This window comes from Coregonus lavaretus, assembly GCF_964263955.1.
Source record: "Coregonus lavaretus genome assembly, chromosome: 10".
Taxonomy (NCBI): Eukaryota; Metazoa; Chordata; class Actinopteri; order Salmoniformes; family Salmonidae; genus Coregonus; species Coregonus lavaretus.
Window position 1 is genome coordinate 51883971 of NC_139997.1, and position 27692 is coordinate 51911662.

General features: G+C 46.5%; 1 long non-coding RNA gene and 1 pseudogene across 2 annotated transcripts in view; one reads left to right on the forward strand and one right to left on the reverse strand.

Annotated features, from left to right (window-relative positions):
- Positions 1–15975, reverse strand: part of LOC311136378 (solute carrier family 22 member 4-like) — a 35556-nt pseudogene extending 19581 nt beyond the window's left edge. The window contains exons 1-2 of the transcript in view: positions 15887–15975; positions 3561–3881 (exon numbers count right to left, since the gene is read on the reverse strand). The product of the transcript in view is annotated as a solute carrier family 22 member 4-like (transcript). The remainder of the gene's footprint in view (positions 1–3560; positions 3882–15886) is intronic.
- Positions 15976–23384: 7409 nt separating this feature from the next.
- LOC311136155 lies at positions 23385–23732 on the forward strand. Its single transcript, XR_014613847.1, has 2 exons — positions 23385–23469; positions 23558–23732. It is a non-coding gene; the product is annotated as an uncharacterized lncRNA (long non-coding RNA).
- The last annotated feature ends 3960 nt before the right edge of the window (positions 23733–27692 follow it).

A 27692-nucleotide genomic window follows, 5' to 3' on the forward strand; every position in this document is an offset into this window, starting at 1 on the left:
AAAACACGGCTACTCCTACTGCTCTCTCCTCGTCTGACCATGTGTTCTCGCATACCCCGAGAGCATCTGGTCAGAGGGGTGGTGGTACAGGAATCCTCATCTCTCCCAAGTGGACATTCTCAATTTTTCCCCTAACCCATCTGTCTATCTCCTCATTTGAATTCCATGCTGTCACAGTCACTAACCCATTTAAGCTTAATATCCTTGTCATCTATCGCCCTCCAGGTTCCCTTGGAGAGTTCATCAACGAGCTTGACGCCTTGATAAGTTCCTTTCCTGAGGATGGCTCACCCCTCACAGTTTTGGGGGATTTCAACCTCCCTATGTCCACGTTTGACTCATTTCTCTCTGCCTCCTTCTTTCCACTCCTCTCCTCTTTTGACCTCACCCTCTCACCGTCCCCCCCTACTCACAAGGCAGGCAATACGCTTGACCTCATCTTCACTAGATGCTGCTCCTCTACTAATCTCACTGCAACTCCCCTCCAAGTCTCCGACCACTACTTTGTTTCCTTTTCTCTCTCGCTCTCCTCCCACACTACTCACTCTGCCCCTACACAGATGGTAATGCGCCGCCGCAACCTTCGCTCTCTCTCTCCCACTACTCTCTCCTCTTCCATCCTATCATCTCTTCCCTCTGCTCAATCCTTCTCCCTCCAATCTCCTGATTCTGCCTCCTCAACCCTCCTCTCCTCCCTTTCTGCATCCTTTGACTCTCTGTGTCCCCTATCCTCCCGGCCGGCTCGGTCCTCCCCCCCAGCTCCGTGGCTTGATGACTCACTGCGAGCTCACAGAACAGAGCTCCGGGCAGCGGAGCGGAAATGGAAGAAAACTAAACTCCCTACCGACCTGGCATCTTTTCACTCCCTCCTCTCTACATTTTCTTCATCTGTTTCTGCTGCTAAGGCCACCTTCTACCACTCTAAATTCCAAGCATCTGCCTCTAACCCTAGGAAGCTCTTTGCCACATTTTCCTCCCTCCTGAATCCTCCTCCCCCCCCCCCCACCTCCTCTCTCTCTGTGGATGACTTCGTCAACCACTTTGAAAAGAAGGTTGACGACATCCGATCCTCGTTTGTTAAGTCTAATAACACTGCTGGTCCTGCTCACACTGCCCTACCCTATGCTTTGACTTCTTTCTCCCCTCTCTCTCCAGATAAAATCCTGCGACTTGTGACTGCAGGCCGCCCAACAACCTGCCCGCTTGACCCCATCCCCTCCTCCCTTCTCCAGACCATCTCCGGTGACCTTCTCCCCTACCTCACCTCGCTGATCAACTCATCCTTGACCGCTGGCCATGTCCCATCCGTCTTCAAGAGAGCGAGAGTTGCTCCCCTCCTCAAAAAACCAACACTCGACCCCACTGATGTCAACAACTACAGACCAGTATCCCTTCTTTCTTTTCTTTCCAAAACTATTGAGCGTGCCGTCTTTAGCCAACTCTCTTGCTATCTCTCTCAGAATGACCTTCTTGATCCAAACCAATCAGGTTTCAGGACTGGTCATTCAACTGAGACTGCTCTTCTCTGTGTCACGGAGACTCTCCGCACTGCTAAAGCTAACTCTCTCTCCTCTGCTCTTGTCCTTCTAGACCTGTCTGCTGCCTTTGATACTGTGAACCATCAGATCCTCCTCTCCACCCTCTCCGAGATGGGCATCTCCGGCGCGGCTCACTCCTGGATTGCGTCCTACCTGACCGGTCGCTCCTACCAAGTGGCGTGGCGGGAAGCTGTCTCCGCACCACGTGCTCTCACCACTGGTGTCCCCCAGGGATCGGTTCTGGGCCCTCTCCTTTTCTCCCTATACACCAAGTCACTTGGCTCTGTCATATCCTCACATGGTCTCTCCTATCATTGCTACGCTGACGATACACAACTAATCTTCTCCTTTCCCCCTTCTGATAACCAGGTGGCGAATCGCATCTCTGCATGTCTGGCAGACATATCAGTATGGATGACGGATCACCACCTCAAGCTGAACCCTGGCAAGACGGAGCTGCTCTTCCTCCCGGGGAAGGACTGCCCGTTCCATGATCTCGCCATCACGGTTGACAACTCCGCTGTGTCCTCCTCCCAGAGTGCGAAGAGCCTAGGCGTGACCCTGGACAACACCCTGTCGTTCTCCGCCAACATCAAGGCGGTGACCCGCTCCTGCAGGTTCATGCTCTACAACATTCGGAGAGTGCGACCCTGCCTTACACAGGAAGCGGCGCAGGTCCTGGTCCAGGCACTTGTCATCTCCCGTCTGGACTACTGCAACTCGCTGTTGGCTGGGCTCCCTGCCTGTGCCATTAAACCCCTACAACTCATCCAGAATGCCGCAGCCCGTCTGGTGTTCAACCTTCCCAAGTTCTCTCACGTCACCCCCCTCCTCCGCACACTCCACTGGCTTCCAGTTGAAGCTCGCATCCGCTACAAGACCATGGTGCTTGCCTATGGAGCAGTGAGGGGAACGGCACCTCTGTACCTTCAGGCTCTGATCAGTCCCTACACCCAAACGAGGACATTGCGTTCATCCACCTCTGGCCTGCTGGCTCCCCTTCCTCTGCGGAAGCACAGCTCCCGCTCAGCCCAGTCAAAACTGTTCGCTGCTCTGGCACCCCAATGGTGGAACAAGCTCCCTCACGACGCCAGGACAGCGGAGTCACTCACCACCTTCCGGAGACATTTGAAACCCCACCTCTTTAAGGAATACCTGGGATAGGATAAAGTATTCCTTCTAACCCCCCCCCCCCCCCCCCCCCCCCCAAATTGTAAAGTGGTTATCCCACTGGCTATAGGGTGAACGCACCAATTTGTGAGTCGCTCTGGCTAAGAGCGTCTGCTAAATGACGTTAATGTGCCCTTGAGCAAGGCACTTAACCCTAATTGCTCCTGTAAGTCGCTCTGGTTAAGAGCGTCTGCTAAATGACTAAAATGTAAAATGTAAATGTTATTCTGGCAGAAAATCTGATGTTCTGGGTGAAAACCGCTAACGGTGGCTAATAGCAAGTAGCTAGTTAGCTGGCTAGCTAGTTTCAACTGGAGATTCTAGATAAAGGTGAGTAAATAATAGTATCCGTTCCACATTGAGTGAGGCGGGTTGCAGGAAAGTATATTTAGTAGAAGGATGAAAAGTATGATAGGGAAATATGTACGAAAAATATAAAAAAAAATTGGCTATTTACACGGACACACAACAAAGAACACGACCGCATTGCTACGCCATCTGTGCTCTTCAACAGAAGATTGTTTTCCCCAATCGCAGACAGTTAATATTTAATACATGTAACTTGAGCTCACTTCAAAAGTTAACTTGACATTTTCACATTTCATGTCAAGCTGCATATGCCATTTTGAGGACTTATGGACATCATCTCGACACACTTCAAGAAAACTACTTCTTGAACTTTAAAAACAAAGTCTGATAGATTTTCTTGTTGTATAGCTATCATTCCATATTTACCAATTTACCTGAATTACAAGGTGTGTACATATGATTTTAGACAATTGTTTTGTACTGTAAAATGTGTGATGTTTTACATGTTAGAATGAAAGTATATCATGAATATTCCTGACTCACCTCAGTGACAATTGTTGACTGGTAGACCTCTTTGCTGTATTTCCAACCGTCCAAGCAACTCTCCAGCTCAATTTCACTCACGTTGATATCCACATTTGGGATGATATTAAGGTTAGAGAAGTTTCTAACTGTCTCCAGTTTGAGCCTTAAGCAAGAGCTAAGCTGTGACACACCATTCATTGTACATTCTACATCTCACTGACATCATACTCCTCAGAAATATAGCATTCGTGTGGTGGTGTATCACCTACAAACACTATTTAAATACCAACAAACCCATTTGGGAGGATGCTGGCAGCCAATGCAAAGAAAATTTGCAAACTTTCGGTTCAGAGCTACAGTGAGGGAAAAAAGTATTTGATCCGCTGCTGATTTTGTACGTTTGCCCACTGACAAAGAAATGATCAGTCTATCATTTTTATGGTAGGTTTATTTGAACAGTGAGAGACAGAATAACAACAACAAAATCCAGGAAAACGCATGTCAAAAATGTTAAACATTGATTTGCATTTTGATGAGGGAAATAAGTATTTGACCCCTCTGCAAAACATTACTTAGTACTTGGTGGCAAAACCCTTGTTGGCAATCACAGAGGTCAGACGTTTCTTGTAGTTGGCCACCAGGTTTGCACACATCACAGGAGGGACTTTGTCCCACTCCTCTTTGCAGATCTTCTCCAAGTCATTAAGGTTTCGAGGCTGACGTTTGGCAACTCGAACCTTCAGCTCCCTCCACAGATTTATGGGATTATGGTCTGGGGACTGGCTAGTCCACTCCAGGACCTTAATGTGCTTCTTCTTGAGCCACTCCTTTGTTGCCTTGGCCATGTGTTTTGGGTCATTGTCATGCTGGAATACCCATCCACGACCCATTTTCAATGCCCTGGCTGAGGGAAGGAGGTTCTCACCCAAGATTTAACGGTACATGGCCCCGTCCATCGTCCCTTTGATGTGGTGAAGTTGTCCTGTCCTCTTAGCAGAAAAACACCCCCAAAGCATAATGTTTCCACCTCCATGATTGACGGTGGGGATGGTGTTCCTGGGGTCATAGGCAGCATTCCTCCTCCTCCAAACACGGCGAGTTGAGTTGATGCCAAAGAGCTCGATTTTGGTCTCATCTGACCACAACACTTTCACCCAGTTCTCCTCTGAATCATTCAGATGTTCATTGGCAAATTTCAGACGGGCCTGTATATGTGCTTTCTTGAGCAGGTGGACCTTGCGGGCGCTGCAGGAGTGTTACCAATTGTTTTCTTGGTGACTATGGTCCCAGCTGCCTTGAGATCATTGACAAGATCCTCCTGTGTAGTTCTGGGCTGATTCCTCACCGTTCTTTCTACATTTTTTTACATTTTAGTCATTTTAGCAGATGCTCTTATCCAGAGCGACTTACAGTTAGTGAGTGCATACATAATTTTTTTATTTTTCATACTGGCCCCCCTTGGGAATCGAACCCACAACCCTGGCGTTGCAAACGCTATGCTCTACCAACTGAGCTACATCCCTGCCGGCCATTCCCTCCCCTACCCTGGACGACGCTGGGCCAATTGTGCGCTGCCCCATGGGTCTCCCAGTCGCGGCCGGCTACGACAGAGCCTGGATTCGAACCAGGATCTCTAGTGGCACTGCTAGCAGTGCCACTCTCATGATCATTGCAACTCCACGAGGTGAGATCTTGCATGGAGCCCCAGGCCGAGGGAGATTGACAGTTATTTTGTGTTTCTTCCATTTGCGAATCATCGCACCAACTGTTGTCACCTTCTCACCAAGCTGCTTGGCGATGGTCTTGTAGCCCATTCCAGCCTTGTGTAGGTCTACAATCTTGTCCCTGACATCCTTGGAGAGCTCTTTGGTCTTGGCCATGGTGGAGAGTTTGGAATCTGATTGATTGATTGCTTCTGTGGACAGGTGTCTTTTATACAGGTAAAAATCTGAGATTAGGAGCACTCCCTTTAAGAGTGTGCTCCTAATCTCAGCTCGTTACCTGTATAAAAGACACCTGGGAGCCAGAAATCTTTTTGATTGAGAGGGGGTCAAATACTTATTTCCCTCATTAAAATGCAAATCAATTTATAACATTTTTGACATGCTTTTTTCTGGATTTTATTGTTGTTATTCTGTCTCTCACTGTTCAAATAAACCTACCATTAAAATTATAGACTGATCATTTCTTTGTCAGTGGGAAAACGTACAGAATCAGCATGGGATCAAATACTTTTTTCCCTCACTGTATTTCCTGTCAGAACAATCAGAGCAACAACAACAGACAGACAAGCTCTATTTTTCCATCTTACTAGGCCTTGGTTAAAGATAAGTCTGTAAGTACTTTAGAGTTATTAGAAAATGCTTTTACTAATTCAAATTGTATTTCTAGAATATTTATGTTTTTTACATGTTTATTCTAGTTTTCTAAATTCCGATTATGCTAAGCTAATTGCGCTAACTTTTGCTTATTCTCTTAACATTGTGTGTTAGCATGCTAGCTAACGTTTCGTGACAGAATTTAGCTTCTTTGTGTTTTCGATGTATCTAGCTATTTTAAGTGTTCAGATATCTCTTGTTACAGAGCTAAAGCATAGTTATTAAGCTATATGGACACTTAGATTGTGTGTATATGTTTTGTGGCACCTTTCCTGTGATGTAAATTGTCATCATTTCTGCATGATCATGTTCGCTAGCTAGGCTTGTTTTGTTGTTGCTAGCTCGTGATAGAAATGCTGTTCTTTATTTGTATCCATTTGTGTGAATGTATATAGTGACTTTTCTAATACATTTTCTCCTTTCTTTATCTGTTACAGTTTTACAAAACAAAATAGCTTCTACTAAAGATTCTTAAAAGGTACCAATGCCTCCTGATTCTTTATTGGAAGAGTGTAAGCTGACTGCCAAGCTTTGTAGCTTACACATTGTGAGGGCAGAACAGTAAAAATACTGACTACACGATGGGCCCAGACACAGGAAGAGTGGATCCCTTCTTCACATCGCTATCCAGCCAGACTCTTCAGACATCATCACAGGGAGGTAACCCAAGCTCATCATACAACAACCAAAGGATCAAGGTAACACCCCAGCCTTTCCTTCAGCATCCAGATGTAGAGGGCAGCCCATACAACATGTTGGAGACCAGGTCACGGTGCTCAAGCTCAAGCTCTAGAGGCTCTAGGCAATCAAACCTGACATCAGCTAGTGCTGAAGCTGCCAGGTCACAACGCACAAGTTCATCGTGAGCTTACAAGCTAAGCTAAGCTAAGCAAGCTGCTTACCTATTGCAGATTCAGTCTTCCCAGCCTGGTGCAGGTCTACAATTTTGTTTCTAGTGTCCTTTGACAGCTCTTTGGTCTTGGCCATAGTGGAGTTTGGAGTGTGACTGTTTGATGTTGTGGACAGGTGTCTTTTATACTGATAACAAGTTCAAACAAGTGCCATTAATACAGGTAACGAGTGGAGGACAGAGGAGCCTCTTAAAGAAGAAGTTACAGGTCTGTGAGAGCCTGAAATCTTGCTTGTTTGTAGGTGACCAAATACTTATTTTCCACCATAATTTGCAAATAAATTCATAAAAAATCCTACAATGTGATTTTCTGGAAAAAAAATTCTCATTTTGTCTGTCATAGTTGACGTGTACCTATGATGAAAATTACAGGCCTCTCTCATCTTTTTAAGTGGGAGAACTTGCACAATTGGTGGCTGACTAAATACTTTTTTCCCCCACTGTACATATATACATATACATATACATATATACATACACATACACATACACATATACAGTGAGGGAAAAAAGTATTTGATCCCCTGCTGATTTTGTACGTTTGCCCACTGACAAAGAAATGATCAGTCTATAATTTTAATGGTTGGTTTATTTGAACAGTGAGAGACAGAATAACAACAACAAAAATCCAGAAAAACGCATGTCAAAAATGTCAATTCATCTCCATATGGTTATTCATCTGGAATGTGTCATGTGTGCTCTGGCATTGTGAAAGGGAACAGTTCAACTTGTAGGCCTGCATATAAATGTATGAACCTGTTTCCACCAACACAACACACCTATGCCCAGGGTGAATCCATGGCCAAGCCAAAACACCACAATGTCTCTTATCGCCACGTGATTCCAAAGAGAAAATCAGTGCATGGTGACATACTGTCCTTGTTTAGATGTTTTACAGCTGAACCACAACCATAGATAACAAGACTATGCTTCTTAGAGAGCCTGGTGAGTCAGGTGACATTTGCAACAGCATGCAATATCCACTAGATGGAGATTTTGATCCAGAAGTGAGTAGGAGGGCGAGTAGTAGCCTATGGCATGAGAACATGATGAGACAATGAGCAATGATGACAATCACAACATACTGTAAGAATGGAATCAAATCAGATCCAACGCCTGCACACATTTCTTATGTCATCCTTTGGTAACTGTTTATTTTCTTTTGATATCACATTTGGAATGACTTGCCAAGTTACAAATAAAGATATCATTGCACCCTTATTGTGAAACGAAGCGATGATATCTCAACAATACATCACGATTTCTCAACAACGTCCTCCTGAGAAAGTACTTGTTAAGCATTTAGAATAAACCAGGATGGACAATTACTGAGTTATCAGATTCCTTCTATGCTCAGACTTTTGAGAGAGTGTTTCTGACATGGTTAGATGGGGAGGGACTGTGGTTGTTGTGGTGACTCCTCGGGTGGAAGGGAGGAGGAGGGGAGGGATGAAGAAGGACGGTGAGTAAAGGGAGATATAGTGACCTGTGTGTGCAGTTCTCCGTATAATCAGCTTCACATCATTAATTGCCCCGTCCCTGTACACTAACCACATTACCCCTGCACCCTCCCCTGACCATCATATCTCTCTCTCTCTCTCTCTCTCTCTCTCTCTCTCTCTAATGGGAGGGACCTTGGTGAGTATCTTGATGAAAGCCATTCAGATGATTTTCATTCCACCTGGAGAAGCTGATGTTGCTTAAGAAAATTCCCATTGTGTCTACTGTCTATCCTCAAATGTTAGTTATAACCACCATTTATGGTTTCCCTCGTTCATGGCCCCTATATTTGGACGTGAGTCGTATGGAATAACACTTACAGGACATTTTTGTCTCTTCTTTTTTTTTCTTACAGGCTGCAGAGACCGAGAAGGCTTTCACCCAGCAATGCCTCTGCTCTGAAAACATGTGGCCTGGGAATAATTGGGTTACAACTCTAAAGAATCAAATCAGTTAGGCTCCGTAAAGGCAATGACTCCATTTAGCTGCTGTCTCTTTCTCCTGCTGCTGCTTTTGCTCCGTCCATTCAGGGCTCAGCACCACAATAAAGGCTCTGGCAGACATCCAGATGAGAAAGTAGAACATGATAGGAGTGTTAATGTACTAAGTTACTAACCCACATTCAGCAGCTACAAGTACAGTATGGCCCTCTCTTTGTCAGGGACTGTACTCCTGGAACCTTCATACCAATATCTGGCTAGCTAGAGTCATACCCATTTTATATCAATTTGATGCCAGAAGAGGACTGGCGACCACTCAGAGCCTGGTTCCTCTCTAGGTTTCTGCCTTTATAGGGAGTTTTTCCTAGCCACTGTGCTTCTACATCTGCATGGCTTGCTGTTTGGGGTTTTAGGCTGGGTTTCTGTATAAGCACTTTGTGACATCTGCTGATGTAAAAAGGGCTTTAGAAAACATTTTGATTCATTGATTCATTGATGTAAAATGATTTTCATTCTTTCCATTTTACATTTAAAATGGAAACTTCTTAAAGTTCCTTGGAGAACTCTTGCCTGATAAAGAACCTTTGAGTTAAGTGTGGGGTTCTTGACGTGGCATCTACGGTTCTTCAGAATTCTAAAAGGTTCTTGAAATGTATGGAAGCCTGCATATGTGTCCCTTTCATTGCACACAGCAAATTGGCCAGTGTTAACTAGTGTTGATTTTTCGGTGTAACATTTCTAGTGTTGATTCAGTAGTTAAATTAACACTGTAAATAGTTAAATTAACACTCAGTTTTGTAAAAGAACCATAGTGTTGGTGTTAATAACCAGAGTTTAACCAAAACCACGCCCATCATTATCATATTTCCCAGTATACTGTACTGCAGGTAGATTTTTTTTAAAATGCTTGTTTCAATGTCTATGTTTTTGAATTAATTGATTAATTAATCTTATGCTACTCAAATATAAATAACATACATTTTTCTAAACTATTACTTATTGCACCTGTTACTGAAATGGTTGTTCCAGTTTATATGTTTGAGGTATGCCTGTTTGAGGTATTCCTGTAAGTCGCTCTGGATAAGAGCGTCTGCTAAATGACTAAAATGTAAATGTAATGTAAATGTATGCTCATATCTTAGTCTTCCCAACTATGGCAGTCATTCTGAATACAGGTTGCGGTTGAATAAAAATTAAAAATGTTGGATATCCCCACTTTGGCTGGATTCCAATAGGAATTACACATAAATTTGCAAGCCAGCATAATGTGATTTGCAGGCCTGAAGTGGCCTGTAAACTATGAGTTTCAGGCCTCTGTATTAGGGTAAAACTAGGCCCTCAAAAGAAGGCCTTATGAAATATGTATTGTATTGTCTTAAAGAACTACATTTTAATGACAACATATTCACTTAGGATCTCTCTTGGTGAAGGCCACAGTCTCTTTTATGTGTGATACTGGTAACTCTTACATTTACTTGAAAGGCACCCTGGAAAATATGCAAATAAGGCTTAAAAACCTACAGCAGGGCTATTCATTTCCGGTCCTGGAGGGCGGAAACATTTCTGGTTTGGGATTTTTGTATGAATCTTCAAAGAATCTATTACTGACAAGAGAATTGTACTGGATTCACCGTTTGTCTGCCTTGTCTCCTAGAGGTCTGAACCAAGGGTTTGATATCAGACCATTTGTTACATTAATATGTTGATTTGTCCTGCCATCCTGGTGTCCACCTGGTCATTTTGTATATATGTATACAGTGCATTCAGAAAGTATTCAGACACCTTGACCTTTTCCACATTTTGTTACGTTACAGCCTTATTCTAAAAGTGATAAAATTGTTTTTCCCCCCCCTCATCAATCTACACACAATACCTCATAATGACAAAGCAAAAAACAGGTTTTTAGAAATGTTTGCAAATGTATAAATAAATAATGGAAATATCACATTTACACAAGTATTCAGACCCTTTACTCAGTACTTTGTTGAAGCACCTTTGGCAGCGATTACAGCCTTGAGTCTTCTTGGGTATGACGCTACAATCTTGGCACACCAGTATTTGGGGAGTTTCTCCCATTCTTCTCTGCAGATCCTCTCAAGCTCTGTCAGGTTGGATGGGGAGCATTGATGCACAGCTATTTTCAGGTCTCTCCAGAAATGTTTGATAGGGTTCAAGTCTGGGCTCTGGCCGGGCCACTCAAGGACATTCAGAGACTTGTCATTGTCTTGGCTGTATGCTTAGAGTCTTTAGGTGCCTTTTGACAAACTCTAAGCGGGCTGTCATGTGCCTTTTACTGAGGAGTGGCTTCCATCTGGCCACTCTACCATAAAGGCCTGATCCTTCTGGAAGGTTCTCCCATCTCCACAGAGAAACTCTAGAGCTCTGTCAGAGTGACCATCGGGTTCTTGGTCACCTCCCTGACCAAGGCCCTTCTCCCCCGATTGCTCAGTTTGGCCGGGTGGTTAGCTCTAGGAAGAGTCTTGGTGGTTCCAAACTTCCATTTAAGAATGTGTTCTTAAATGTGGGGACCTTCAATGCTGCAGGAATTTTTTGGTACCCTTCCCCAGACACAATCCTGTCTTGGCGCTCTATGGACAATGCCGTCGACCTCATGGCTTGGGCTTGCTCTGACATGCACTGTGAACTGTGGGACCTTATGTAGACAGGCGTGTGCCTTTCTAAATCATGTCCAATCAATTGAATTTACCACAGGTGGACTCCAATCAATCAATGGTAACAGGATGCACCTGAGCTCAATTTTGAGTCTCATAGCAAAGGGTCTGAATACTTATGTAAATAAGGTATTTCTGTTTTTTATTGTAATAAATGTGCAAACATTCTAAAAACCTGTTTTCGCTTTATCATTATGGAGTATTGTGTGTAGATTGCTGAGGATTTTTTATTTATTTAATCAATTTTAGAATAAGGCTGTAACATACCAAATGTGGAAAAAGTCAAGGGGTCTGAATACTTTCCGAAGGCACTGTATATTAGATTTTCTGTAAATACTACATGTGCCCATCTCAATGATATCAAATTATTAGAGGTTCACAAGTTGTTTTTGAAATAGGTCACTGTAATTATATCTACGGCCACCACGCGTCATGCGCGTAATGGTCATATGGGTGGGTATTCCAACAGTTTCCAACGCTATATATATATTTTTTACTGTTGCCTAGGCTTTAACTTGTACCAATTTGTATGTACACTACATGACTGCTCGTCGAACATCTCATTCCAAAATCACGGGAATTAATATGGATTTGGTCCCCCCTTTTCTGCTATAACAGCCTCCACTGTTCTGGGAAGGCTTTCCACTAGATGTTGGAACATTGCTGTGGGGACTTGCTTCCATTCAGCCACAAGAGCATTAGTAAGGTCGTGCACTGATGTTGGGCGATTAGGCCTGGCTCAAATCGGCATTCCAATTCATCCCCAACTTCCACACCGATCTCGACAAACCATTTCTGTATGGACCTCGCTTTGTGCACGGGGGCATTGTCGTGCTGAAACAGGAAAGGGCCTTCCCCAAACGGTTGCAACAATGTTGGAAGCACAGAGTCATCTAGAATGTAATTGTATGCTGTAGCGTTAAGATTTCCCGTCACTGGAACTAAGGGGCCCATCCCGAACCATGAAAAACAGCCCCAGGCTATTATTCCTCCTCCACCAAACTTTACAGTTGGCACTATGCATTCGGGCAGGTAGCGTTCTCCTGGCATCCGCCAAATCCAGAAATGTTTATATTTTGGGATGTGAGCACTGAGTCTGTTTGACCTTACAAATAAAGCAGTGAATTGGGAGCATAAACAGTGTGCTGGCCTTCCTGTTCTTTACAAGTGTTATTTATTTCATTTATGGTTCTTCAGGGGCCCTAAAATGGTTCCCATATGGCACTGGTGTCAAACTAATTCCGCGGAGGGCTGAGTGTCTGCAGATTTTTGCTCCTCCCTTGTACTTGATTGATGAATTAAGGTCACTAATTAGGTAGGAACTCCCCACACTTGGTTGTCAAGGGCTTAATTGAAAGGAAAAAACAAAAACCTGTAGACACTAGGCCCTCAATGGAATGAGTTTGACACCCCTGCCCTATGGCATCGTTCTCAAGAACCTTGTTTGGTTCCAACTTGCAACTTTATTTTAAAATATATTTGGTGTGACGTTGCAACGTTCCCATGTGTGTAGAACATTAATGTCTTATATTCTGAGAACATGGCAACCATGTTCTGTGTATATTTGATGTGACGTTGATGGAATATTCTCTTAACCCTCAGTAAACTGGACACATACAGTATGTTCTTGCAATGTCTCATGAAACATGTCTAGAACAATAACATCTTATATTCTGAGAACATGGCAATCATGTATTGTGTATGTTTGGTGCGAAGTTGATGGAATATTTTCCTAACCTTCAGAAAGCTGGACAAATAAATGTTCTTGCAACGTCCCATGAAAAGTGTCTAGAACATTAATATTGTATATTCTGAGAACATGGTAACCACATTCTGGGTATGTTCCGTTTGACGTTAAGGGAATGTTCTCCTAAACGCCAAAACATGCTAAATAAGTTATCTGGAGATTTTTGCTAACATACATAGAATGTTCCCGCAACTAACGGAAAACTGGACACTCAAACATCTGGGGAACATTACTGGTAACATTACAAAAACGTTATCTCTCCCTAGAATAGTTTGCTGGGATTATGTAGGAATAGGGTTTCATTTGGGACACAGCCTAAGACCTTGTAGGAAAGGCCTCCGACTGAATCAACGTTCAAATTACATTTACATTGAAGTTATTTAGCAGACGCTCTTATCCAGAGGGACTTACAAATTGGTCTTGTGTCACCATGGATACAGGGCAATAGCCAGTTGGCAAAGAGCAGGAGCAACGGGAGATGCCTCTCTCCTCTGAAACCATGGAGCTGACTGTAAAGCATGTAGTGCCCACATTGGAAGGCTTCTTCTCCGACATCAGCCTCAAAGGTCTGCGGCTGTGTCAGTGTTCATGATGAAAACACCACAGTAACTTTAAACCGTTCATTAGAGCACAACGTTCAGATGACCATTCAGGCATTAGACATTGATGGACTCCTTTTTGGACCACGGATGGTTATGTTGAGTCAGGGACCTTTGGTTGAAGTGGGCATGGAAGGGGGGTAGATAGGGGGTGGATGTTGGTTATACACACATGCTTTACAAGAAACATGCACACACACGTGCACGCACACACAGTTTCCACACACACACGTTTGTTTTACTATCCTTGTTGGGACCATACAATTGATTCCCATTCAAAATCCTATTTCCCCTAACCCTTCACCTAACCCTAACCTTAACCCTAACCCTAACCCTACCCTTAACCCCAAAACCTAACCCTATCCTAATCCTAACACTAAACCTATCCCGTAACCCTAATTCTAAACCAAAACCGAACCCCTAAGCCTAAAATAGCCTTTTTCCTTGTGGGGACTGGCGAAATGTCCCCACTTGTCCGAATTTTCCTTGTTTTACTATCCTTGTGAGGACTTCTGGTCTCCACAAGGATAGTAAAACCAAACACACACACACACACATCATGACTGTGTTGGTGTGTGTGGACCATGATAGATCCTTAGTGATGTGGACACAGAGGAACTTGAATCCTTCAACCCGTTCCACTACAGCCCAGTCAATGTGAATGGGGACGTGCTCGGCCCTCCATTTCCTGTAGTCCACGATCAGCTCCTTTGTCTTGCTGATGTTAAGGGAGAGTTTGTTGTCCTGGCACCACAGTGCCACGTCTCTGACCTCCTCCCTATAGGCTGTCTCATCATCGTTGGTGATCAGGCCTACCACCATTGTGTCCACAGCAAACTTAATGATGGTGTTGCAGTCGTGTGCGGCCACGTAGTCGTGGATGAACAGGGAGTACAAGAGGGGACTAAGCACGCACCCCTGAGGGGCCCCTGTGTTGAGGACTAGTGTGGCGGATGTGTTGTTGCCTACCCTCACCACCTGGGGGCGGCCCATCAGGAAGTCCAGGATCCAGTTGCAGAGAGAGGTGTTCAGTCCCAGGTTTGTTAGCTTAGTGATGAGCTTGGAGGGCACTATGGTGTTAAACGCTGAGCTGTAGTCTATGAACAGCATCCTCACATAGGTGTTCCTCCTCGTCCAGGTAGGAGAGGGAAGTGTGGAGAGCAATAGAGATTACATCATCTGTGGATCTGTTGGGTCAGTATGTGAATTGGAGTGGGTCCAGGGTGTCTAGGATGATGGTGTTGATGTGATCCATGATCATCCTTCATGGTTGTGGGTCTACTGTGGATAGATTGATGGGAGAGAGAGCTTCACCTGGCTTTTTTATACACAACACACAAACAATTTATTTTTAGACGTTCCCCCACATCAAGACCCAAAGAAAAGGATTCTCTATTTTGCTTTTCTTTCAGAACTGTCCTTAATCTAAACCAAACATCTCTCTCTCTCTCTCTCTCTCTCTCTCTCTCTCTCTCTCTGTCTCTGTCTCTGTCTCTGTGTCTCTGTCTCTGTCTCTGTCTCTGTCTCTCTCTCGTGCTCCCTCTCTCTTGCTGTCACTCTCTCACTCTCACTCCCACTCTCTCGCTCCAAAATTCCCAAACAGTTGTATCCTGTGATCTCTGCTGCCAGAGATGCCTGACTCAGCACAGTGGAAGTGGGGGCGTTTCATAATGTGGTCCAGGAAAGAGAAGATAAATGTATTCTGAATTCAGATGAATTCATCTAAATACTTGTGTATAGAGCTTAGTATCAGCTATTAGTAGTGCAGACAGCACTAGTCTACTAGCTTATTTGATATACTCCCATCTGGTAAAGACTAGCTAACACAATGCTTGACCATATAAATATCAGAATACAAAAAATAGACCGGCCCTGTATTTTCTATTAATTTTTTGGTGAATAAGTTAATTGGTAAGAAAATGTCAGCCAAACACAAAAATACATTCTGTCCCCTTCTGGGAAAGAAAGCCATGGCCCAAGTCTTCATTTGGCTCTTTAAATAAAAGCATAGTGGAATGTCTTTACCATTGGAAGCAGCAAGGCTACACAAGCAGCACTGGAGGGAGATGGGGTTGGAGGGGGTGATGGTATAAATGACGTGTCATCATGTTTCTCAGCGATGCCCTTCCTGGGCAGGATGTTGATTCGTAGCAGATATGAACACATGGCACCAGGATCTGTCGACATATTAAAGAAGTATTTGAACCATGCGCCAGTGTGTGGAACACCTGCAGCAACAGGTGGAGCCTGGCTGGGTGCTCCTCAGGGCTCCGTACTGGGTCCCATGCCAGGAGTTTGGAGCGGTAAGAGAAAGCACCTCAAGGACATCAATCAGCAGAGCTCTTCTGTGTCTGGGTCCCAGCAGCATGTCTGGATCCCTGCCTCCATGCTGTGGTTCTGGTTCTATTAATCCAGCCACCTCATAATTACCCTGCAGGGTATTGTAGCATCCTCCCCACTGGCGTGCCATGATTTGTGCATCCTCACAATAACAGCTCATTGTTTCAGCCCACTCTCCCCCTCCCTCTTGCTCAATGTTCAAACTTTCAGCCTCCCAGGGCTGCGATTCTCATGTTGCCATTGGCTGGTAATGACTTCATGCTTTCTAATGACATAATACACTGACTTGGTTTTACTCAGGCTGTCTTTAGGAAACCCCAGCACATCTGTGGAGGGCTTGGCCATTATGTCATATTAACTATAATTACACCACTCATGTCATTTCGGAGAGTAGCACTCTGGATGAGACATATCAGGGTTTTTCGGTGTTCTGGATGTATGTCCAGGAGGTTGTTTGCTTTTCATGAATTTCATATTGTGGTCAGTGTTTAAGTTGCTGCAAAAGCAGGAAGAGAGAGAAAAACGCAAGTTATACAAGAACGAATAATGATGTATGGAAAATCTTATGGAAGCTGCATACATTCCACATAAAAAGACTATGCTCATTCTTAACAGTAGTGTGCAGCTTGGAAATCTCATGAAGTAAAAAAGACATTTTTAGCAGGCTAAATTAGACTAAGGCCTAGATTCAATCCGTAGCGCTGAAGATCCACGGTATAGCAAGATTGAAATGTAAAGACAATGTTTCCGCGTTCGCGGAGACTGCATTCATGGTAAACGCTGTATATGTCGGCTCAATCAGAAATTACCTTTACATTTTATTTGCGCTACTGACTGAATCTAGCCCTTACTATTCAAGTACGCCAAGTTGGAATTTGTCCAATTGTGCGATGCTGGGAGGAACGGCGTCAACAGGGACTAAATGACAAAGGCAGGCATATCCTTCTTTCTCTTTCCTCTGTCTTTAAGATCGAAGACACTCCCTGCTGTATTTAGTCCAGACATGACCACTCAGGCAATTGTATCACGGCTATCTTCTTTTATGAAGTTGAGGCCAAGTTGTTGAGGAAAGGGAAGCCTTGTCTCTTTTCTCACAGTGGCAGAGAGGCCAAGGTGGCAGACCCATGGTTGGCCAGTTTATCTCAGTGCCCGCTGGTGTGGCACTTTTCATGCAGTTGCTATGGACACCACTAAAACACTTCACCCGCTGCTCTGAGAGAGAAAGGGAGAGGAGGAAAGAGATGAGGGGTAGAGGCAGAGTGTATGAGTGTGAAAGAAACAGGGAGTAGAGAGAGAGAGAGAGAGAGAGAGAGAGAGAGAGAGAGAGAGAGAGAGAGAGAGAGTCTTGTCTGGCCTAATGTTTGGGACAGCTGAGCTGGTCTTTCCTGTTTCCTGTCTCCATCAGTCCATCTCTGACTGGCCACCCCCTCAGACAATCTGCAGGAATTTGAGGAAAATACTGACTCATACTATAACACTAATGACCAAAAAAGACAGAAGGAAAGTCTGCCCTGGTAGCTGTTTTTGATTTTCAAATGTTTATGAAAGTATATATGCTCTGTAATGTGTATGTTCGACCAGGAATCAGGCTGCACATTGTCACTGATAAATGTACAACTTTGAAATCAAAATATTGCATTACTCTCTATTTACAGTGAATATAAATGTGAATATTTGGGATACATTGTACTTGTTTGATTGTTTACTCTAAGCAGTGTTATCATAGATTAGGAGAAACAACAAGTGGGATGATCTATGAGAATGGGATTTTTTGGTGAAAGGTGCTCCACAGGAGAGGTTGTGTTCGGTGTTATCCCATTTGACTAATTTCCTCGTATTTTAGCCAAGTTTGGTGGAGCTGACATGTTTCTCAAACCTAACGCCATCTGTTTAGTTTTTATAACCAGGTTTATGTACATAACCATAAGAAGGTAGATATTTACTGTATTGCATCTGTCAATAAACACATGGCTCCTCTCAAAGATGGATCTCAGCCACTCTCAGACCTTGGCTGCTTGCGCTGGATTTACACAAACTCCCAAGGATAGATTCCCTCTGTGTCATATTAACCACAGGGCTATGGATGATCAATGTGTCCTTAACAATGCCAAAATACCATAAGCATTCATGCTTATTCCACTGATGGACAGCATTCCTTTATATTCTTCTTCTCTGATAACGTAGTTTCCTTTCCCAAGCATTGGGGGAGGTCAAGATCCCCCGGCCTGTGAATGTTTTCAATCCCAGGACACTCTTTATTCTCAATCCCATTTTGATGAGTCTGTCGTGGTTCCACCTGTCACCAGAGGGCAGCAGAGACCGTACTAGAGACTATAAATGCACTCAGGTGTGTGTTCTATCACTAATTATGATTTCCCTTTTAAGAGAGGTGTTTTCTGTTTCGCTTTGCAGAAGCTTGATTAGTTTGCCTTGTGCGTTTGTCTCCTGAGTGAGTTTTCTAGCCCTAGTGTTTGTTGTCTTCCCAGTATTACTGTGATCCTTCTGTTACCAATTCTCTGAAAAGTATTTACGTTGATCCTAAATCACTGATTCAGAGTCCCTCCAAGCACTTACTGATTCCCTCCAACCACGGCCCAACCCAGGAGGAGCCAATGCCCAAGTCTCATCGCCCAGTGCTACAGGCGTCATCGTAGTTCCTCCAGGGAACCTGCTCCAGGGACCCAAGATCCCAGCCCCCGAGTAGTATGACGGCCACCCGGGAGGATGCAAGGGGTTCCTCACTCAGTGCTCTCTGGTGTTCGAGCTACAGTCCTCCTCATTCCACACCGATCGGGCCATGATCGCCTACATCATCTCTCTACTCTTGGGCAAGGCCCTGGCATGGGCTATGGCGGTGTGGGAGCAGCAGCCACCATCCTGCAGCTCCATATTAGCCTTCACTGCCAAGTTGTGATGAGTCTTCTACCACCCAGTCGGCGGAGGAGAAGAGGCAAGCCGACTGTTCAGACTCCACCAAGGGGCCATACTAGTTGCTGACTTCACCATTGAGTTCCGCACCCTCGCCGTCTTGAGCGGGTGGAATACTGAGGCACTGGTTACTGCTTTCGACCAGGGTCTGTCTAACTCCATCAAGGATGAACTGGCCGCTCGGGAACTATGAGAGGACCTCGATTCCCTGATAATGCTGGAATCAGGCTTGACAAGTGAATCCAAGAACGTGTGAGACAGCGCCTTTTTGACACCACCCCAGTATCCCAGTTTCCTGAGCACCCCAAGCCCCCCGAGCCCAGCATTGAGGAGCCAATGCAGCTGGGACGAACAAGTCTGAGCCCACAGGAACGTGACAGGCGCATGTGTGAAGGCTGCTGCCTCTACTGCAGAGGTCTCGGCCATCTCTGTTCTACATGCCTAGAGCTGATGGCAAACGCCGGGGCTCGCCAGGACAAGGGGACACCCTGACGAGCTGGGCAGTTACACCCCAGCTACCCAGTCACCGTCTGTCACTACCCGCAACCCTCCACTGGGACAATCGTCAGCACCACAGTCAAGCCTTCGTGGACTCCGGGTCCATATATGATTTAATGGACGAAGACTTTGCCAGAGAATTACAAATCCCCTGTGTGAAATGTCCCATCCCTATGCAGATTCAAGCTCTTGATGGACACCCCATCGGCTCCGGCCAGGTGGAGTATCAGACAAAGCCCATTCTACTGCAAGCAATTCTTCACCAAACTGAACCTCCGCAACACTTACAATCTGGTGAGAATCAGGGAGGGAGATTAATGGAAAACTCCTTTAACACCCCTAGTGGCCACTATGAGTATTTAGTCATGCCCTTCGGATTATCGAACTCACCGGCAGTCTTCCAAGCATTGGTCAATGACACTCTTAGGGATATGTTGAATCGGTTCGTCTTTGTTAACCTCGACGACATCCTGATCTTCTCCAAGACCCACGTCCGGCAAGTCCTGAGACGCCTCCTGCAGAGTCAACTATATGTCAAGATAGAGAAATGTGAGTTCCACGTATCCCAAGTTTCTTTCCTGGGTCACATTATCTCTACCGCCGGCATCCAAATGGACCCCATAAAGGTTAAGGTGGTCACCGACTGGCTCCGTCCCGCCTAACTCAAACAAGTCCAGCGGTTCCTCGGGTTTGCCAATTTTTACAGGTGTTTCACACGCAACTTTGATGCGGTGGCAGCGCCTCTCACAGTCCGAACCCACAAGTCCCAGACCCGTTTTTGCTGGACCCCAGAGGCTGACAGGGCATCGTGTAGCTCAAGGGACGTTTCACCTCCGGACCCATCCTCGCTCATCCTGATCCTACTCGTCCCTTCATGGTAGAGGTGGACGCCTTGGACACCAGAGCAGGGGCGGTCCTTTCAAAGCGGAACGAGGAGGACAAGAAACTGCACCCATGCACCTTTCACTCCAAGCGGTTCTCGCCAGTGGAACGCAACTACAATGTAGGAACCCGGGAGCTCTTGGCAGTGAAGTGGCCCCTTGAGGGGTGGAGACTCTGGTTGGAGGGGGCACCTCATCCTTTCGTGATCTGGACGGACCATAAGAACTTGGTCTCCATTCAAGAAGCCAAGATGTTGAACGTTTGCCAGGCTAGGTGGGCTCTGTTTTTTAACAGGTTCAACTTCACACTAGCCTATCGCCCGGGATCCAAGAATCGGAAAGCAGACGCCCTGTCCCGCCAACACAATGTTTCTAACGAGAAGAAGGACTCCGAGCCCATCATCCCCAGCTCCCGCATTGTGGCCCCCATGATATGGAGTATTGAGACCACGGTACGACAAGCCCAGACCCGGGAACCTGACCCCGGTGGGGTCCCACTAACATACTTTATGTTACTCGATCAGCCCGTTCCCAGGTACTACAATGGGGACACTACTCTAAATTAACTGAGCATCCAGGGGTTAATCGGACACTGGAGTTACTGAGGTGGAGATTCTGGTGGCCCAACATGACTGAGGATGTGAGATCCTTCATGATGGCCTGCTCCACCTGTGCCCAAAGCAAGTCCTCACGACAGTGACAGGCTGGGTTGCTCCAACCTCTGCCCATCCCCAGCCAGCCCTGGTCCCACCTGTCTGACAGGGTTACCTCCATCCCAAGGGCTTACCGCTATCCTGGTGGTCGTCGATCAGTTCTCCAAGGCAACCCATTTCATCGCCATACCCATGTTGCCCTCAGCGAGGGAGACTGCAAATCTAATGATTACCCATGTCCTTTGACCCCACAGACTTCAACCAGGACATTGTCTCAGATCGTGGGCCACATTTTGTTCTGCGGTATTGGAAAGCCTGCTCCCTGTTGAGGGTGTCGGTGAGTCTCTCCTCGGGGTTCCACGCACAGTCTAATGGGTAGACTGAGCGGGTCAACCAGGAGCTGGAGAAGCTCCTCCTCTGTTTTGTCTCCACTCAGGCCATCAACTGGAGCAAGTTCCTCGTCGGGGCGGAATATGCTCACAACACACTGACGAACTCGTCCACTGGACTGTCACCGCCCCCCCCTGTTTCCTGAACAAGAGGCCGAAGCGGGGGTGCCATCAGCCGAGGCGTTCATTCGACGATGTCGCCGCAACTGGATCAGAGCACGATGCTCCTTGCTCCGCTCCTCTGTCCGACACCAACACCAGGCAAACCGACACCGAAGGCCTCTTCGGCTCCTCCGACCGGGTCAATGGGTGTGGATGTCTACACATGATCTTCCCTTAAAGGTGGACTCGCGGAAGCTCGCTCCACGCTACGTAGGACCATTCAAGATGCTGTGTCGCATCAACTCGGTCACCTATCGACTCCTTCCATGTCTCCCGTCTCAAACTGGTAAGGACCAGTCCCTTCTTTTCCCCCACACCTGCCTCTCCGCCCCCTTGACTTGTTGATGGCCGCCCGGCCTACACTGTCCAGCGTCTGTTGGACGCTCGTCGGGTCCGAGGTACGCTGCAGTACCTGGTGGACTGGGAGGGCTATGGTCCGGAGGAGCGGGTGTGGGTGCCTGCCTGGGACATCCTGGATTCGGAACTTGTTCGGGACTTCAACCAACCATGTGGTGGTCGCCCTGGCTCTGCGTCTGGATCCGCTTCTAGAAGGGGTGGGGAGGGGGGGTGGGTGTACTGTCTTGGTTCCACCTGTCACCAGAGGGCAGCAGAGACCGTCCTAGAGACTATAATGGCACTCAGGTGTGTTCTATCACTAATTATGATTTCCCTTTTAAGAGAGGTGTTTTCTGTTTCCCTTTGCAGAAGCTTGATTCATTTGCTTTGTGCGTTTGTCTCATGAGTGAGTTTTCTAGCCCTAGTGTTTGTTGTTTTTCCAGTATTACTGTGATACTTCTGTTACGAATTCTCAGAAAGGTATTTACGTTTTTCCTAAACCACTGATTCCTTGTCTGGTCTCTTCTCTGCTCCTGGGTCCAACATCACGCCACAGAGTCTAAGAGCACAGCTCCCCCCAATAAGAACTAGCCAAACATTTGGAGGTTCAAGGGGTCCTGTATAAATCCTCATAAAGCCTCACAAATAAAACTGCCTCCAACTGTCAGGACACAAATCTCTGTAATACAGTGGGTGGTATAAACATGGTTACAAAAAAAAGCAAACGCACAAGATGGGGCATGATGCTCCTCTAGCCTTGTTATTATTGCGTTCTCGTATTGCATAATATTGCAATCTAAACGTAAGTGTTATTTGCAAAGCGTGTAAGTATCAAATAAGCATCTTCTCAAGTGTTCTCTTATATTGTGTGACAGGAGTATTGGAATGGAATTTGGTTGCATCTCAGAAGTTGCATCCTCTGATACTGAAGAGAGAGAGAGAGAGAGAGAGAGAGATAAATAGTTTCTATCTATAACCTCTCCATCATCCAAACTATGTTTACACACCATGACATTACTATATGTATTCACTTCGAACATTTTGGAAATGGAACTTTTTCAAAGAATGATCATATAGGAAGATAATTCCAACTCATTATAAACTCTTTAATTCCGCTGCATTCAGCTGCATTCAAGTTCAGCTGCATCTTTCAAGCTGCATTGTTCTGATGGTGTATTGGGAATAGCTGACATGCCACTCTTTAATACCCTAGTATGTAGAGTGTTATGTGGGCAGCTTGTCTCTCCCTTTTCTGTTTCCCTTCCTCCTTGTTTTGTCCCCTCTTTTTCTGTTGTATGTGTGTTTGTCCCCTTTATGTGGGTGTGTCTGGAGTGGAGCAGGGGGCGTGCTCAGGATCTGCCTCTCCTGTGCAGCTGCGGGTTGTTTCCAGTGATTCCTGCCTACGCAGCTGCATCCTATTCTCTCATCAACCTGCACTACTTATTCCTGGGCATGGCTCTCCACCGGCGCCAGATCGTTGTTCTTACCAGAGCGGTAACTTGGCTCACCAGTAAAGTTATTTTGTCTTTGTCTTTTGCCTGGCTCTCCACTCTCCTTAACCCGTCGTTTGTTTTGTCTTCAGTTCAACATACCTCCCAACCTGCCTGCCTTCCTGCCTGTCGGTCTGCCTGCCTGCCTGCCTGCCTGCCTCAGCCTCTCCTTCCTCCGGAGCCGACTAGCCCACTCTGTTCCTTTACTTCAGTTGTTTTTGGACCAAGACAATTTGAACTTTTATTAAAATATTTTTGTTTCTTCCACTCCCTTTGTCGTGTTGGTTTCTCTGAGTGTTGGGTTGTACCATAGCCATAACAGAACGATCTGGCCATGGACCCAACAGAGAAACAGCACGGGGCAAACCAAGACAGCTTCCAACAAGCTATCCAGGCTCAAGGAACGTTGCTAGGACAGCATGACCAGTTGATTCGGACTCTTGTGGAAGATAATCATCAACTGCTGAACCAGGTGACTCAGTTAACTACACACGTCTCTAAATTGTCTGTTATCAGTTCTCCATCTCTCTCTGACCCCCAGTTTGATGCACCCCAAGTTGTTTCCTCGGACACTAGGCAGGCTTCGTTCCGTCGGGAACCCCCTGTCACGTCGCCTGAACCGTTCAATGGAGAATTGGACAAGTGCCGCGGATTTTTGCTTCAGTGTGACTTGATTTTTTGGGCAGAGACCACTGTCATTTTCTACTGATTCATCTAAGGTACATTATGTTCTGGGGCTGTTAAGAGGGAAAGCTCTGGTTTGGGCTGAGGCTGTGTGTTCAGATCAAACTTTGACTGGATTGACTTTTGCTGATTTCTCTGCTAAATTGAAGACTGTTTTTGACCATCCTGACCATGTGGGTAATTCCTCCAAGATACTTTTTAATTTGAGGCAGGGTTCTAACAGTGTGGCAGAGTACTCTATTGAGTTCTGGACGTTGGCAGCGGACTCCAAGTGGAACAATGTGGCACTTCAAGGAGCATTTCTAAACGGTTTGAATGAAGCCATTAAGGATGAACTGGCTGCTCGTGATGAGCCACATGATTTACATTCTCTCGTTTCCCTGTCCATCAAGCTAGACAATCGGTTGCGGGAGAGGCGTCGGGAGAGAGGCGATGGGCCACATCTAGGAGGACGAGTTCCCCAGCCTCCAACCACTCGAGTCTCGCCTCTCCGGAGTCGGCAGCTTCTTGTTCCTGATTCCATCCCGAGCACAGAGGAGGAACCTATGCAAGTGGGTCGAGCTCGACTACCTCCAGCTGAGCGGCAACGGCGCCTCCAGGCGGGTGAGTGCCTGTACTGTGGAGACGCCACACACATTCTGGCTACATGCCCTAAGCGGCCAAAAGACAAGGCTCGCTCGTAACGGTGGGTCTACTTGCGAGCCCAGAGTTAGATCCTGAACCCATCATTCCCCGATTACAAGTACCTGTAACCTTACGTTTCCAGAGTCATTCCCTGCCACTCTCAGCTCTCATAGACTCAGGTGCAGAAGATAACTTTATTAGCCACCAGTTCGTTACACAAGCTCGTATCCCCATGGAGCCACTACCTACCCCCATCCGGGTCACAGCCCTTGATGGGCGCCTCCTCGCGGAGATAACTCATCAAACCACCCCCGTTTCCCTAGTGATTTCTGGCAATCATTGTGAAAGCATTCAGCTAAGAGTTATGTCTGGCTCAGCTACCTCCCTAATCCTTGGCTTCCCCTGGTTGGCTCTTCACAACCCACAAATTGATTGGACACGTCACACCATTTTCAGTTGGAGCACTAACTGCCATTCCGAGTGCCTGAGGTCAGCGGTTCCCCCCACTAAGTGTAACCCAACTCCTCCCTCAGCTCCTCTTGATCTGTCATCTGTCCCCAAAGAATACCATGACTTAGCGGAGGTTTTCAGTAAGGACAAGGCTCTGTCTCTACCACCACATAGGCCTTATGATTGCCCTATTGAACTGCTTCCTGGTGCTCCCTTGCCCTCTAGTCGGTTATACAATCTGTCCCGACCGGAAAGAGAGGCAATGGAGCAGTACATTGGTGATTCTCTGGTCTCGGGCATAATCCGTCCCTCGTCGTCTCCTTTGGGTGCAGGTTTCTTTTTCGTGGAGAAGAAGGACAAGTCGTTACGCCCCTGTATCGATTTCAGGGGTTTAAACAACATAACGGTTAAAAACAAGTATCCCCTTCCACTCATCAACTCAGCTTTTGAACCTCTGCATGGCGCCACAGTGTTTTCCAAGCTCGACCTCAGGAATGCTTATCACCTTGTCCGAATCCGTAAGGGAGATGAGTGGAAAACCGCTTTCAACACTCCACTGGGACATTTTGAGTATTTGGTCATGCCCTTTGGGCTTTCAAATGCCCCTGCGGTTTTCCAAGCCATGGTGAACGATGTTCTTAGGGATTTTTTGAACCGTTTTGTCTTTGTATACCTGGATGATATTCTTGTTTTTTCCAAGTCACCCGAGGAGCATGAGTCACACGTCCGTCAAGTCCTTCAACGGCTCTTGGAGAACAAGCTGTACGTCAAAGCAGAGAAGTGTGAGTTCCACAAACAGTCTACATCGTTCCTTGGATTCATAATTGAGAGCGGGCAGGTGAAGGCGGACCCCGAGAAGATCCGGGCAGTGACGGAATGGCCCACACCCACCACCCGTAAGCAACTTCAACGATTTTTGGGCTTTGCTAACTTCTACCGTAGATTCATTAAGGGTTTTAGTAGAGTGGTGGCACCCCTTACAAGACTCACATCTCCTAAAGTCCCTTTTCGGTGGTCCCCTGAGGCGGAGCAGGCGGTAGGGGTTTTGAAGGAACTGTTTTCCACCTCCCCCGTGTTGATACACCCCAATACCTCTCTGCAGTTTGTTGTGGAGGTGGACGCGTCGGACTCAGGTGTGGGAGCAGTCCTCTCCCAGCGCTCCCCCACTGACCAAAGGCTTCACCCCTGTGCTTTCTTCTCCAAGAAATTGTCACCCACAGAACGGAATTACGACGTTGGAAACCGGGAACTGCTGGCGGTCAAGCTTGCACTGGAAGAATGGCGGCACTGGCTGGATGGAGCTGAATTGCCGTTTGTGGTCTGGACTGACCACAAAAACTTGGCTTACATCCAAGCCACTAAGAGACTCAACTCACGCCAAGCCAGATGGGCCCTGTTTTTTAGTAGGTTTAACTTTATTCTTACATACAGACCGGGGTCAAGAAATGTTAAACCAGATGCTTTGTCCCGCCAGTTTGCTGACCCTTCGGAGACCAGCAAGCCTGAGGCAGTCCTGCCTTCCTCATGCGTCGTGGCGGCTGTTCAGTGGGAGATCGAGTCTCTTGTGAAGACTGCACTTGCCACGGACCCGGGACCGGGTGATGGACCTCCCAACCTACTCTTTGTTCCCGAGACGGTCCGGTCTCAGGTGTTGCAGTGGATTCACACCTCCCGTTTTGCTGGTCACCCTGGGATGAGACGCACGTTGACGCTGCTTAGGAGACATTTTTGGTGGCCTTCAATGGAAACTGACGTTCGGGCTTTTGTGGCAGCCTGTTCAACCTGTGCTCGGGGCAAAGCCTCCCATCAGTCCCCTTCGGGGCTGCTGCTACCCCTCCCAGTTCCCAGCCGTCCCTGGTCCCACATTGCCATGGATTTTGTCACCGACCTACCCAAGTCTGAAGGTAATGATACTATACTTACCATTGTGGACAGATTCTCTAAATCTGTCCACTATATAGCATTACCAAAATTACCGTCTGCCAGTGAGACAGCGGACCTCCTAGTCCAACATGTATTCCGTCCCCATGGAATACCTGTGGACATCGTATCTGATAGAGGCCCACAGTTTACTTCCCGTGTTTGGAAGGGTTTCTGCTCTGCTTTGGGTGCTTCCGTTAGTCTGTCCTCAGGGTTTCATCCCCAGACCAACGGTCAAACAGAAAGAGCCAATCAGAACCTCGAAGCAACCCTTCGGTGTGTGGCTGCTCAACATCCATCATCCTGGGCTAAACATCTGCCCTGGATAGAGTACGCCCACAACTCCCTCACCGCCTCTGCCACCGGTCTTTCACCCTTCGAGGTTACCATGGGTTATCAACCCCCTCTGTTTCCTGCTCAGGAGAAGGAATTGGCTGTTCCTTCGGTTCAGGAGAACCTCCGCCGCTGCCAGAGAGTGTGGAGCGACGCTCGGGAAGCATTGCTTCGGACCACCGACAGGAACAAGACAACAGCGGATAGGAGCAGGAC